Genomic DNA, 11969 nt, shown 5'->3' on the forward strand with positions numbered 1-11969 from the left:
CATAATATTGAAAATAAGTGAGAACAAAGGACAACCCTTTCTTATTCCTGACTTGAGGGACTGAGTCAAGATTTTTTCCATTTAATGTGATGTTGTCTATGGGTATCTGATATATGAGTTTTAATATGTTGAGGTATGTATTTCTAACCCTACATTCTTTAAGACTTTGTTCATGAAGATATGCTGGATTTTGTCAATGGCTTTTTTGTGTCTATTGAGCTAATCATGTTATTTTTGTCCTTTTAAAAGTCTATGTAGTTTTTACATTTATTGACTTGTGTTCCTGTATTTTAGGGAAGGAGTCAACTCAGTTATGGTGACTAATCTTTTTAATTCATGTTTATATTCTGTTTGCAATTCTTATATTGATTTTTTAATGTTCATTATAGATATTGACTTGTATTTTCTCTTTTGTTATTGATGTGTTTTTCTTATCTGGTTTGGGTCTTAGACTGGATACTGGTTTCATAGAAGTTTGGGAGTGTTCACTCTATTTCTATTTTTTGATTACTTAAAGTACTGGCTGTACAACTTTTAAAATGCCTAGTATTCTGTGAATATATCTGGTCCTGGACCTTTTTATTTTAACATAAAATCTTTTTATGACTATTTCATTTTGCTTTTTGTTATGGGTCTGTCTAGGTAGTTGCCTTTTTGGGTTAATTTTGGTAGTTTGTCTGAATTTAGAAAAATAATCCATTTCTTTTAGGTTTCCCAGTTTAATGTAATGCAGGTTTTAAAATTATTCCCCTTCAATATTCTATTTTATTTTATTAAACTATACATTTTTCTCTGTGCCACTCCCTGCCTCTCCCTTCCCCATCAACCTTCTCCAATGGTTCCCATGTTCCCAATTTACTCAGGAGATCTTGTCTTTTTCTGCTTCCCATGTAGATTAGATCCATGTACGTCTTAGGATTCTCATTGCTGTCCAGGTTTTCTGGGATTGTGATTTGAAGGCTGATTTTCTTTGCTTTTTGTTTAAAAATCACCTATGAGTGAGTGCATATGATATCTGTCTTTCTGGGTCTGGGTTACCTCACTCAAAATGATATTTTCTAGCTTTATTAATTTGCCTACAAATTTCAAGATGTTGTTATTTTTTTCTCTGCTGTGTAGTACTCTATTGTGTAAATGTACCACATTTTCCTTATCCATTCCTCTGTCAAGAGACATTTAGGTTGTTTCCCGAGTCTGGCTATGACAAACAATGCTGCTATGAATGTAGTTGAGCACATGTCCTTGTGGCACAATTGAGCATCCTTTGGATATGTATCCAAAAAAGTGGTATTACTGGGTCTTGAGGAATGTTGTTTCATAATTTTCTGAGAAATTGCCATACAGATATCCAAAGGCATTGTGACAGCTTGCATTCCCACCAGCAATGCGGGAGTGTTCCCTTTACCCCACATCCTCTCCAGCATAAGTTGTCATCATTGTTTTTGATCTTGACCATTCTTACAAGTGTACATGGAATTTCAGTATTGTTTTGATTTGCATTTCTCTGTTGACTAAGGATGTTGAGCATATTCTTAAGTGTTTTTCAGTCATTTTAGACTCCTCTGTTGAGAGTTCTCTGTTTAAATCTGTACTCCATTTTTATTGGATTATTTGTTCTTTTGATGACCAATTTCTTGAGTTCTTTGTATATTTTGGAGATCAGACCTTTGTTTGATGTGGCATTGGTGAAGATTTTTTTCCAATTCTGTGGGCTGTTGTTTTGTCTTCTTGATCATGTCCTTTGCTTTACAGAAGATTTTCAGTTTCAGGAGGTCCCAGTTTATTAATTGTTTCTCTCAGTGTCCGTGCTACTGGGGTTATATTTAAGAAGTGGGTTCCTGTGCCAATGTATTCAAGTGTATGCACTTTCTCTTCTATGAGGTTCAGTGTGACTGGCTTTATGTTGAAGTCTTTGATCCATTTGGACTTGAGTTTTGTGCATGGTGATAGATATGGATCTATTTTCATTCTTCTACGTGTTTGATATCCAGTTATGCCAGCACCATTTGTTAAATATGTGCTCTTTTTTCCATTTGATATTTTTTGCTTCTTTGTCAAAAATAAGGTCTGTGGATTAATATCCATTAATATCCTCTTCAATATTCTGAATTGATTTGGTATCTGTTTTAATGTTTCCTTGTTTACTCCCGATGCTGTTAGCTTCATTCCTCTCTTTCCTTCAGTTAGTTTTGCCTAGGATCTCCCAGATTTGTGATCATCTCAAAGAAACAGCACTAAGATTTTATGATTCTTTGTATTGTCTTCTTTGTTTATATTTCATTGGTTTCTGCTCTGAATTTTGTTTTATTACTTGCCACCAACTGGTTTTGGTTTGATTTGTCCATGTTTTTCCAGTTATCTGAGTTGCATCATTAATCCATTTATTTGTTCTCTTTCTGATTTTTCTAATGCAGGCATTTAGAGCTCTAAATCTTCTTAAAACTGCTTTAAGTATATCTCAGAAGTTTTGTTGTGTTTTGTTTACATTTTTCATTTTATTGAAAATAGATTCTTTTCTCATGCATTACATCCCAATTAAAGTTTCCCTTCCCTCTACTCTTCATAGCTTCATCGACATCCCCTCCCCTCTGGATACACTCTCTTTCTCTTTATTATTAGAAAAGAAGAGGCTTTAAGGGATAGCGACCAAACATGGCAAAATAAAATACAGTAAAATGAAGCCTAAAGTATCATATTGAAGTTATACAAGGACACCAATGGGATGAAAAGAGTCCCAAGACCAGGCACAAGAGTCAGAGACCTCGTTATTCTCACAGTCACAGGTTCCACAAAAATGTTAAGCTAAAAGCTATAATATGTAAGCAGAGGATTTAGTCCAGACACATGTAGGCCCTGTGCTTGCTATTTCAGTATTTGTCAACTCAACTTTTCTTAGTTGAGTTTTCTGATCTTGTTCAATTGGTGTCCTCTGTCCCCTCTGGTTCTTACATTTTTTTCAACCTCCTCTTCCTTGGTGTTCTCTGAGGTCTTAGGCAAGGAATTTAATGAAGTCTCTCTTTCCATGTAATGTCAGGCCTGGGTCTCTGCATCTGTTTCCATCTGTTGCTGGCAAAGCTTCTCTGATGATGACTGAATTAGGTACTGATCTATGAGTATAGCAGAATATCAGTAGTAAGTATTTTATTGATAGTTTTCTTAGATCAGTAGTGTTTGGGAGGTTGTGTGAGGACCTAACACAGTAGAAACTTTATGGGATGTATGGAGGTGATCCCAACAAGGGCTCAAGGTAATGGAGGCTATGAAATCTCATCCAGTCATCTCTTGTTGCCAGAGGCTTTCAGTGATGGGAATGGGTTGCATTCAACTGAATTGTTGGCCCAGGGGTCTCATGGAAATCCCCAAACAACCCAGACTGTTTTGAAGATGAAGTTTTGCTCTCCAAAAACTGACAGCAAGTCCCTATTGGTGATTACAGCACCTACACTACTCATTGAACAAGGAGAAGTTGAGCTAGTGCCTACATAGGACATTCACACCTATATTCTAGTCTTTTTGGTGCCATCGTTGCCCTAACATATTTTTCAGGCTACTGAAAGGAAAATGTTGACACTATCCTAGTCACAAAACCTTTGACCTACATCCTGTCCTGCCTGAAAATATGCTAGGGCAATGTTGGCATAGAACTCATCGGAGTAGTTTACTAATATCTGATTTGACTCAAGACCCACTCCATGAGATGGAACCCATATTTGACCCTTCTAGGATAACCAAGAACCAGAAATTAGATAGGCCAGAGACCTAGGGTAAAACCAAACATTACTGTTCTAACAACAATAGCAACAACAACAACAACATGGTAGTTGTTTAAAATGAAACTTTAAAATGAAATTATGTATACTAGGCTTTGGTACATATATGTTTAGGATACGAATATCTTCTTGATTAACTATTCCCTTGAATATAATGAAGTGTTCCTTTTTTATTTCTCCTGAACTTTTTTAAAAGTCTATTTTGTCAGATATTAGCCTAGAGATGTTTGTTTACTTTCTGGTCTCATTTGATTGAGTACTTTTGTTCATCTTTTTACTATAAGGCAGTGCCTATTTTTTTAAAAAAAATATGTGTTTCTAATAAGCAACAGACAGATAAATTTTGATTTTTGATCCATTTGGTCAGTCTGTATCATTTGATTGGGAAAATTGAGTTATTGATACTTAAAAGTATTATAGTGTTAATTGTGGTCATCATTTGTGATTTTTTTCTGTTTTGTGCTCTCAGTCATCTTTTGTATTTTAATAATTATAGCTTCATATTTCTTTCCACAGTCTTTCTGCTATACTAGTTCCTCTCCTCAGCCTGAATTAATGATTCAATAATTTCATTAGGTTTAGTGCATTGGCTATAAATTATTTATTTGGTCTGTTATGTTGTGTAAATTTTCTCTTTCTTTTTCATATATTTTAGATAGTTTTACTATGTATATTATTTTAGGTTTGCTTTCATAGTATTTTAGGGCTTGAAATACATTGATACAGAATCTTCCAATTTACAAATGTTCATTAACAAATCTGTTATTTATATATTTCTTGTGTTTTTTTTTTCTTGTAGCATCCAATGCCCTATTCTTACATATACTTAATGTTTTAACTATGATATGCTCTGGAGATTTTCTTTTTATGTCTTGTCTGTTTTTGGTTCTGAGTGCTTATTGTATTTGTATGAGTGTGTTTTTCCTTAGTTTGGAAGTTTTCCTTTATGATCTTTTTGATGATTATTATATGTCATTTCCGGGTTTCTTCACCCTCACCTATGCCTTTGATTCAAAGAGTTTTTTCATTGCATATTTCATTTCCTGATTGCTTCTTTCATGAGATTTTTTAAAATGTTATGTTGCTTGCTTATTTGGTCTAGATTCTCTGTTTTATTTGAATACCTGATATTGTGTCTTCTATTTGACATGTTTTATTTGTAAGGCTTTTCTTTGAGTCTTCTAGATGGACTAGTAGGTTTTTCAATTTCACTTTCATTTCAGCTTGAATCTTCTTCATTGTTTCTATCTCCTGGTTGAATTATATTCTCAAGTCTTGATAATAGAATTCTTCATCCTTTCCACTAGCCTTATGTTTGTGTTTTCTTGGATATCACTCTGGTGTTTAGTTTTTTTCAGCACTTTCTCTTTGATTTCATTGAGCTGCTTCCTTACATCCTCTTTAAAGTCCTTGAATTCTTTGTGGAAATTTGTGATTGTTGTTTTGTTGGATGAGGCCACTTGTTTGTTTCCCAGCTGCCCAGACTACTGAAATGATTACTCAGAAACTGTATTGATTAAAACGTTGCTTAGCCTATAGCTTAAGTGTATTGCTAGCTACCTGTTATATATTTGGTTAACCCATTATTATTATTTTATATTTTACCATGAGGCTCGTGACCTACTGACAAGGTTCTGGTTGGCAGCTTGCGTCTTTCTTTGGCAGCTTCATGATGTTTCTTTCATATAGCCCTGCCAGAGACAGACACAAGAGGGAACCTTGCCGGTAAGTCACAGCCATGCAGTGATACACAGATTAATAGAAATGGGTTAAATTCAGATGTGAGAGCTAGCCAATAAAAAGCTATAACTAATAGGCCAAGCTGTGATTTAATTAATACAGTTTCTGTGTGGTTATTTCGGGGCTGAACAGCTGGTAATAAACAAGCAGCCTCCTACAACATTCTTTTAAATTCCTTGTCCTGTCATTTATCTAGTTAATTCTCATTGGTATTTCTGCCAGACTATTAAATTTTAAAGAACAAAAACTTGCTTGATCTTTCATACTATTGTTATTCCTAATATGAGATCTGGGCATATGGGCTGATTTGTTTGTTCTGGGTTTGTTATATATAAAACAGATTGAGGAAGAAGATGTGGAGATAGGTTAGATCTAGAGGTTGAAATGTCCTTGGTGGAATGAAATCAATTGAATGGTAGTGACTGGGTATGTTTCCTGTTCCAAGGTCAAGTGTGGGAGTAGATAGATCTGGTTGGAAAGGTTGGATTTGATATGGGAGAGTCCTGTGGTTTCACAGATAGATTTGACATATTGTGGCTCAAGCCTAGCATTCATTTTCAGTGAGTGCTGGTAAGGTCTTACTTACTGGGATGGTGAAATGGTTGTGAGACCCAGACTGAATCTGTTGAGTTAAGTAAAATAAGTAGAGGAGGTTAGTGGTCTTGATGTTGGAGGTGGGATAGCAAAGTCTGGGTATGGGATACCATAGTGGATATGATACAAAGAGAACTATAGATCAATGACTAAAGGCCAGGTCCTGACAGAAGCATAGACATTGATATCAGTGTTGGAGGAGGTTATCAGACTAGGCCAGGGCACTAGCTGGGGAAATACAATATGAGAAACTCGGTCATGGGGGTACTCACTAGGACAGGTAGACCCTGGAGGAGAACCTTAAATGGCATTTTACAACTCAAAATTTATAGTTTTTCATGAAGGGAAGTCTGAGAAGAAACTCACTGAGGAGTAACCTGTTGGCAGGAACTGAAGGAGAAGCCTTGAAATGCTGCTTACTGAGTTGCTACCCTGGCTTTCTCAGCTTGACTTTTGATACAAATTAGGACTTCAGTGAACTGGGATCCTGTATATCAATCCAATGATGAGATTGCCTCACAGACTTACCTACAGACGTAACTCATGGAAACATTTTCTCAAATGAAATTCCATATTCCTAGATGAGATGAATTTATCTTATGTTATTCTAAACTACTGTTCTATTCCTTCAAAAAGACACAATGTCCAAGACAACTTATAGAAAAGAAACATATAGATTTGGGGTTGATTTTGTTTCAGAAGGTTGGTCCATGATCAATATGGCCAGCATGGTATCATACACACATGGCACTGGAACAGTAGCTGAGAGGAGAGCTCAGATACTGACTGGAAAGTAGGAGAGAGAGAGAGAGAGAGAGAGAGAGAGAGAGAGAGAGAGAGAGATTGGGCCTGGTGTGGGCTTTTGAAATTTGAAAACCTACTCCCAGTGGTAGACCTTCTCCAATAAGACCACACCTCTTAATCATTCCTAAACAGTTCACCAACTGGGGACCAAAAATTGAAATATATGAGCCTATGAGGACCATTCTAATTCAAACTGCTTCATGACTTGTTTACTACTACTACTACTACTACTACTACTACTACTACTACTACTACTACTACTACTATTACTACTACTACTACTACTACTACTACTAATAATAATAATAATAATAATAACCAGAATACCTTATACTCACAGCATTAACCAGCTTAGCAAGATATCCCTAATGATGTCACTGCCATGGATAACCAACAGCTAGTTCACCTGTTTTAAGGCCTGCATAGTAGACGAGAATTAATGCTTGGTTCTATAAACCTAGTCAGATACTTGTGACTGGAAAAGTCATATACATTAGAGGATAATCTACTAGTGTCATTTTTTCTAAACTAGTATAATTTCTAACTATATTTTAAATATGTATCCTTACACCCACAGGCAAATATAGCTTCACCCTAATCAGTATATCAGTATATCACCCTTTCTGCAGTATATGGAGGCTACAATGGAGAAGCACAAGTTTTCAAAGAGCAGTTAATAAGTGACCATGAGTTTCTCCAGTTTACTTGGTAAATCAACAATGCAACCCTTATTGCAAAGGCTAAGGGAAAAGTGTAGAGAAGAAAGAAGGAAGATTTAAGTGCCTGATGACAAGGAAGCCTGCATCGAAATAGTATCTTTTAGATATGACATGGATACTCCATCCGTGAAATCTCAGTAATATAGTTGCTCAACCAAGACCAGTTCTAAATATATGTACATAAGATCAACAATTAGTGAACTCAGCAAAAATTGTGACTCTGTTTTAGTTTTATCCTTAAAGACTCACTCCGGGGATGTCCAGCTGAAGGCCTTGTGACTTTATTTTTATTTCTTCTGAAGTTGAGATTATTTGTCAATATTTTCAGCCACAATTCAAACATTGAATGAGAGAGAGTTTCCAAGACCCATGTGCTCACGTTACAATCCTTATTGAAGATGCAGGACATTAAAAGTGCAAAGGTAGAAGATACCTCCATTAAGAGCATATTGCTGTGAGTGAAAAGCTTCTAAGCATCTTTCTTCCACTTCTCACTCATCGCAGGGATGTTTGTAATGTTAATTATAGAACAGCAGTTGGAATACTCTCTGCCACTGCTTGGTGTTTGAGATGAGGACAGCAGGAACCTAGCTAAGCTCATTTAGCAAGGACATGGGTCCAAAATCTTTCAAGAGCATTTTTTTTCACTGAAAACTGCAAATAGTGTTCTTACAGCCACAGTGGGATTTTTCACCCTCTATTGAGCTTTCTCTTTTGTTTTCTTATTTGTATTCACATCTGTACTCTTTAAACAGTAGTCATTCCTTTGGGTTAAAAAGTACAGTCTACATATGTGGCAAATATCACCAGGTATAAAATGCCTGCCAGTCTCTGTTTGCACGGGAGCACAGGTCAATGTAGAAAGATATGTCTTTTTCTTCCTCTGTTGTGCTTGGGTATGTACTCAGAATTCTGTGCTAAGTAGCACCACTAGGGGGGTTGTAATGTAATATTCACAATCATTGCTTTGAAAGAAATTACATTTTAATTATTGTAATATTTTGAAGTGAGCATGTAATATGTGTTTCCCGATGATGTTTTCATAAGTACATGACTTTTACTATTATACGTTCCTTATAAACTATGCCATAACCTTATCTCCTTTTGTTTTGTCCATTTACTTCTTGCTAGCCATATTTTTGAGGAGAAGCATATCACAAGTTCACATTTAGTTTTATTTTATGACATGGTATCATTGATTTGCTTAGACTGCACTTAACTCTCTCTGCAGCCCAAGAAGATTTTGTACTTGTGATCAACTTACCTCAAGCTCTTAAGTATATGCGATTGCAGCTCTTCATGACAAGATATGGTTCACTGTATGCAAGCAAGAAGTGAGACATTTGATGTGTGGGTGTCTCAATTAGCAGGAAAAAAAAGATTAGCTAGGAATCAGGTAAATTCATTGATTAGAGAAAACCATTTAACATGCGTCCTATTATATAAAGAGCTCCAGATAACTCACAGTTGTGTCTCCCTTAACCATCATGAATCTTAGGGTAAGAATTTCCTTCTCTTCTTCCTCTAGGGCCTCAGGAATTAGCATGCTGCCTTCTTTGTTTGAGGTAACAACTTCACAGTAGGAGAAGAGACAGATCCAGGATTTAGCAAGGGTTGAAATCATGATTTAGACTGAATGGAGACAATCTGCACAGCTCTATATCCAATCCTGCCACCATGTCAGTACAATACAGGTACTAAAGGCAGGCTTTCAGCCTAGCGTGTAATTAACCTTCCTCCCAAGAGACAAGTTGATTACAGCAGGAGTCTGAAGGGTTTGTAGAGCAGGTCTCTTCTGAGAAACATCAAAATTAGACATCATTGTGAAAAGTGGCAAGATGCTTCCATGCTGAGGTGCCCACACCATCTCTTTCTTCCTTAACTAGGTGTCTGTAGCCCCAGCAGTGTTCACACACCTTGTTATCATCTCTAAATCAGTTTCATGCCTCAAGGTCAGAAGGGTAAGCATCATGCCAATGGAAAATGCCATTACCACCACCATGCTCTAAGTGATGTTCATTCAGCCTTGTGGGAGTGCTTAGAAAATAAAAGAGGCAGAAGAGGACATTTCTGCTTCCACTCAGAGCCTGAATAATAATAGATATCATTGCATTCCCACAAAACCCAAGAAAGCTCCACTCACCATCCACAAATACTGTAGCCACTTGTTTTTTGGGGGCCTAGTAATTAAAGCACCAAATGAAAGTAACAGAGGGGAAAAGCCTTATGATATACCTCAACTACCACTTATTATCTACATCAGAAAGTTCTATCACAAATAGCGCCTGAGATATTGCTGCTTCTCATCCACAACTACACTATGAAGCAGCTCAGTACCAAGGAAGAGGTGTTGAAGATTATCTCCAAGAGATATGAATTACTTTTCTGAGATCTTCAGGAAAGCCTTTGAGAAGATATATGATATTTTTGCAGTAGAACTGAGAGAAGTCAACTTCAGTGAGCCCTTATACAAACCTCATTGGCAAACTGAAACAAATAATGGGAGAATTTATGCTGGCAAGGGCTTAGCCCAAACTGGTTTTCTAATGAGGTTCCTCCATATCATCTTTATTAAGCACAACTCTGCGAGTGAAGAAGATATCTGGAAAATTCTAAAGAAGAAGCAAATCTATTCTGGTAAATAAGACTTCATGTCTTTAGGTAGAACCCTGGAAACTCCTGACACAAGATTTAGTGAGAATGAAATACCCAGAGCGTAGACAGGTGACAAAAAGTGATCCTCCAAGTAATGATTTTCTGTGGAGTTCCCAAACCCATGCCAAAACCTCCAATATGAAAGTCTTGCAGCTTTTGGCTAGAATCAACCAAATCACTCTTAGGTTCTTTACCCACCTTTATGAAGAAGCTTTGAAAGGTGAGTAAGGCAGTGCCCAAACCAGATGTGAAAATGATCCTAGTACACTGCTAAGGTTAGAACTGCCATCAATATGTAAAAATATCTCATTATCAAAATGCGAAAAATAGCATTGCAATAGGGATCATTTTGAAAGCACAAAACAATCCATACTAAGAGACATAGACTATAATAGAGAGAAAATTAAGATTAAAATATGATTAAACCTTGCATTCTGTATTTGTTTTCAGCCTCCACTTTGGTCCTAAAATAATTTTATAAAGGAAAATCAAGTAAAAATAATTACAAATTAATTTGTCTATTTGCAGTAATTTTTCTAAGACCATTGTCACTGAAAGTTTAAAAGAAAATCATGGAAATGTCATAAGCAAAGGACCTGGTATTCTGCTGAGCTGCAGCTCCCCCCCCCATCATTACAGTACTCCTTTCTGTGATGTTCCCATATGTACCTGCTTCTACCTCTGGAGCCATAGTCGGTAACCAGTTGTAAACTTTGTCTCCTTTTGAGAGCTACATAGAATTCTCAGTGTAGCAAGTAGCCCTCTTCACCTCCTACTGACCCCTGGTGCTCTTCTCCTTTATGTTAGCTTCCGCACTTTTCTGTGGATACCCAGGCCTAATCCAGGAGCGCGCTTTCCTGAACCAGGGCCACGAGAATGGACGACTGTCCTAAGGGTTTAAGTAGACAAAGACACAAGAGACCTGCTCGCTTGCCAGAGAGTAAAAAAGCCGCTGTTTATTAACTCAGGTCGGGTATATATACCAGGAGGCAAGAGGGTTCAAAAGGGCATGGCCCCCTCCCATCAGGAACAGTAGAATAGATTGATACATTCCCAGCGCCTCAGGCAGAATCAGCTAGGGGGGGGGAGGCAGGCGTGGGAGGCGTGTAGGGCCTGCAGCTGCAACCTTGTTTACAGGTGAAATTACCATAACAAAACAGCCTTGTTCTTTCTAAGCTACCCTCAAGCCAGTGCCAGTGCAGAATCTCCAGGGGCCAGAGGTCAAAACAGCCCTGAGAAATGCCAAGGAAGAAAAGGGAAAAAGACCTTGGTACCTACAGGTCTCCCTTTAAATATATATAAATGTGATGGCAGAAACCTGTCTTAGGTGTCACCGGGATCCAGGACAAATCCGGATCCGTTGTCAGGATCACGCCTCAGATCCAGACGTGTCCCATGTCTTAGATTGGAAAAGCCTGCCCAGTGATCTAGGCCCGTCTCTGGTTAAAGCCATCCTCCAGCGCGTTCAGCCGATGTTATGCTGAAAGATATTCCAAGGCGAACGCCTGTTAGGGCTAGGCCATGGCAGACCTGAGAGCCATTGGCCAGATGAAGACGCTCTAGCATACATATAAGCATTCCTGGAAGAGACAGTGCTGATAGAGCCCCTTGAATAGGGCTACAGCACTGGCAAATGGGACCCTCAGCATGACTATTCTAACTAAATCAGAGCCAATTAGTAATTTGT

At 37.5% G+C, this 11969-nt stretch overlaps 1 pseudogene; it reads left to right on the forward strand.

Annotated features, from left to right (window-relative positions):
* The first annotated feature begins 9884 nt into the window (after positions 1 to 9884).
* LOC146889118 (melanoma-associated antigen B5-like) lies at positions 9885 to 11766 on the forward strand (annotated as a pseudogene).
* The last annotated feature ends 203 nt before the right edge of the window (positions 11767 to 11969 follow it).

This window comes from Myodes glareolus, chromosome X, assembly GCF_982192425.1.
Source record: "Myodes glareolus chromosome X, mMyoGla1.1, whole genome shotgun sequence".
NCBI classification, from domain to species: domain Eukaryota; kingdom Metazoa; phylum Chordata; class Mammalia; order Rodentia; family Cricetidae; genus Myodes; species Myodes glareolus.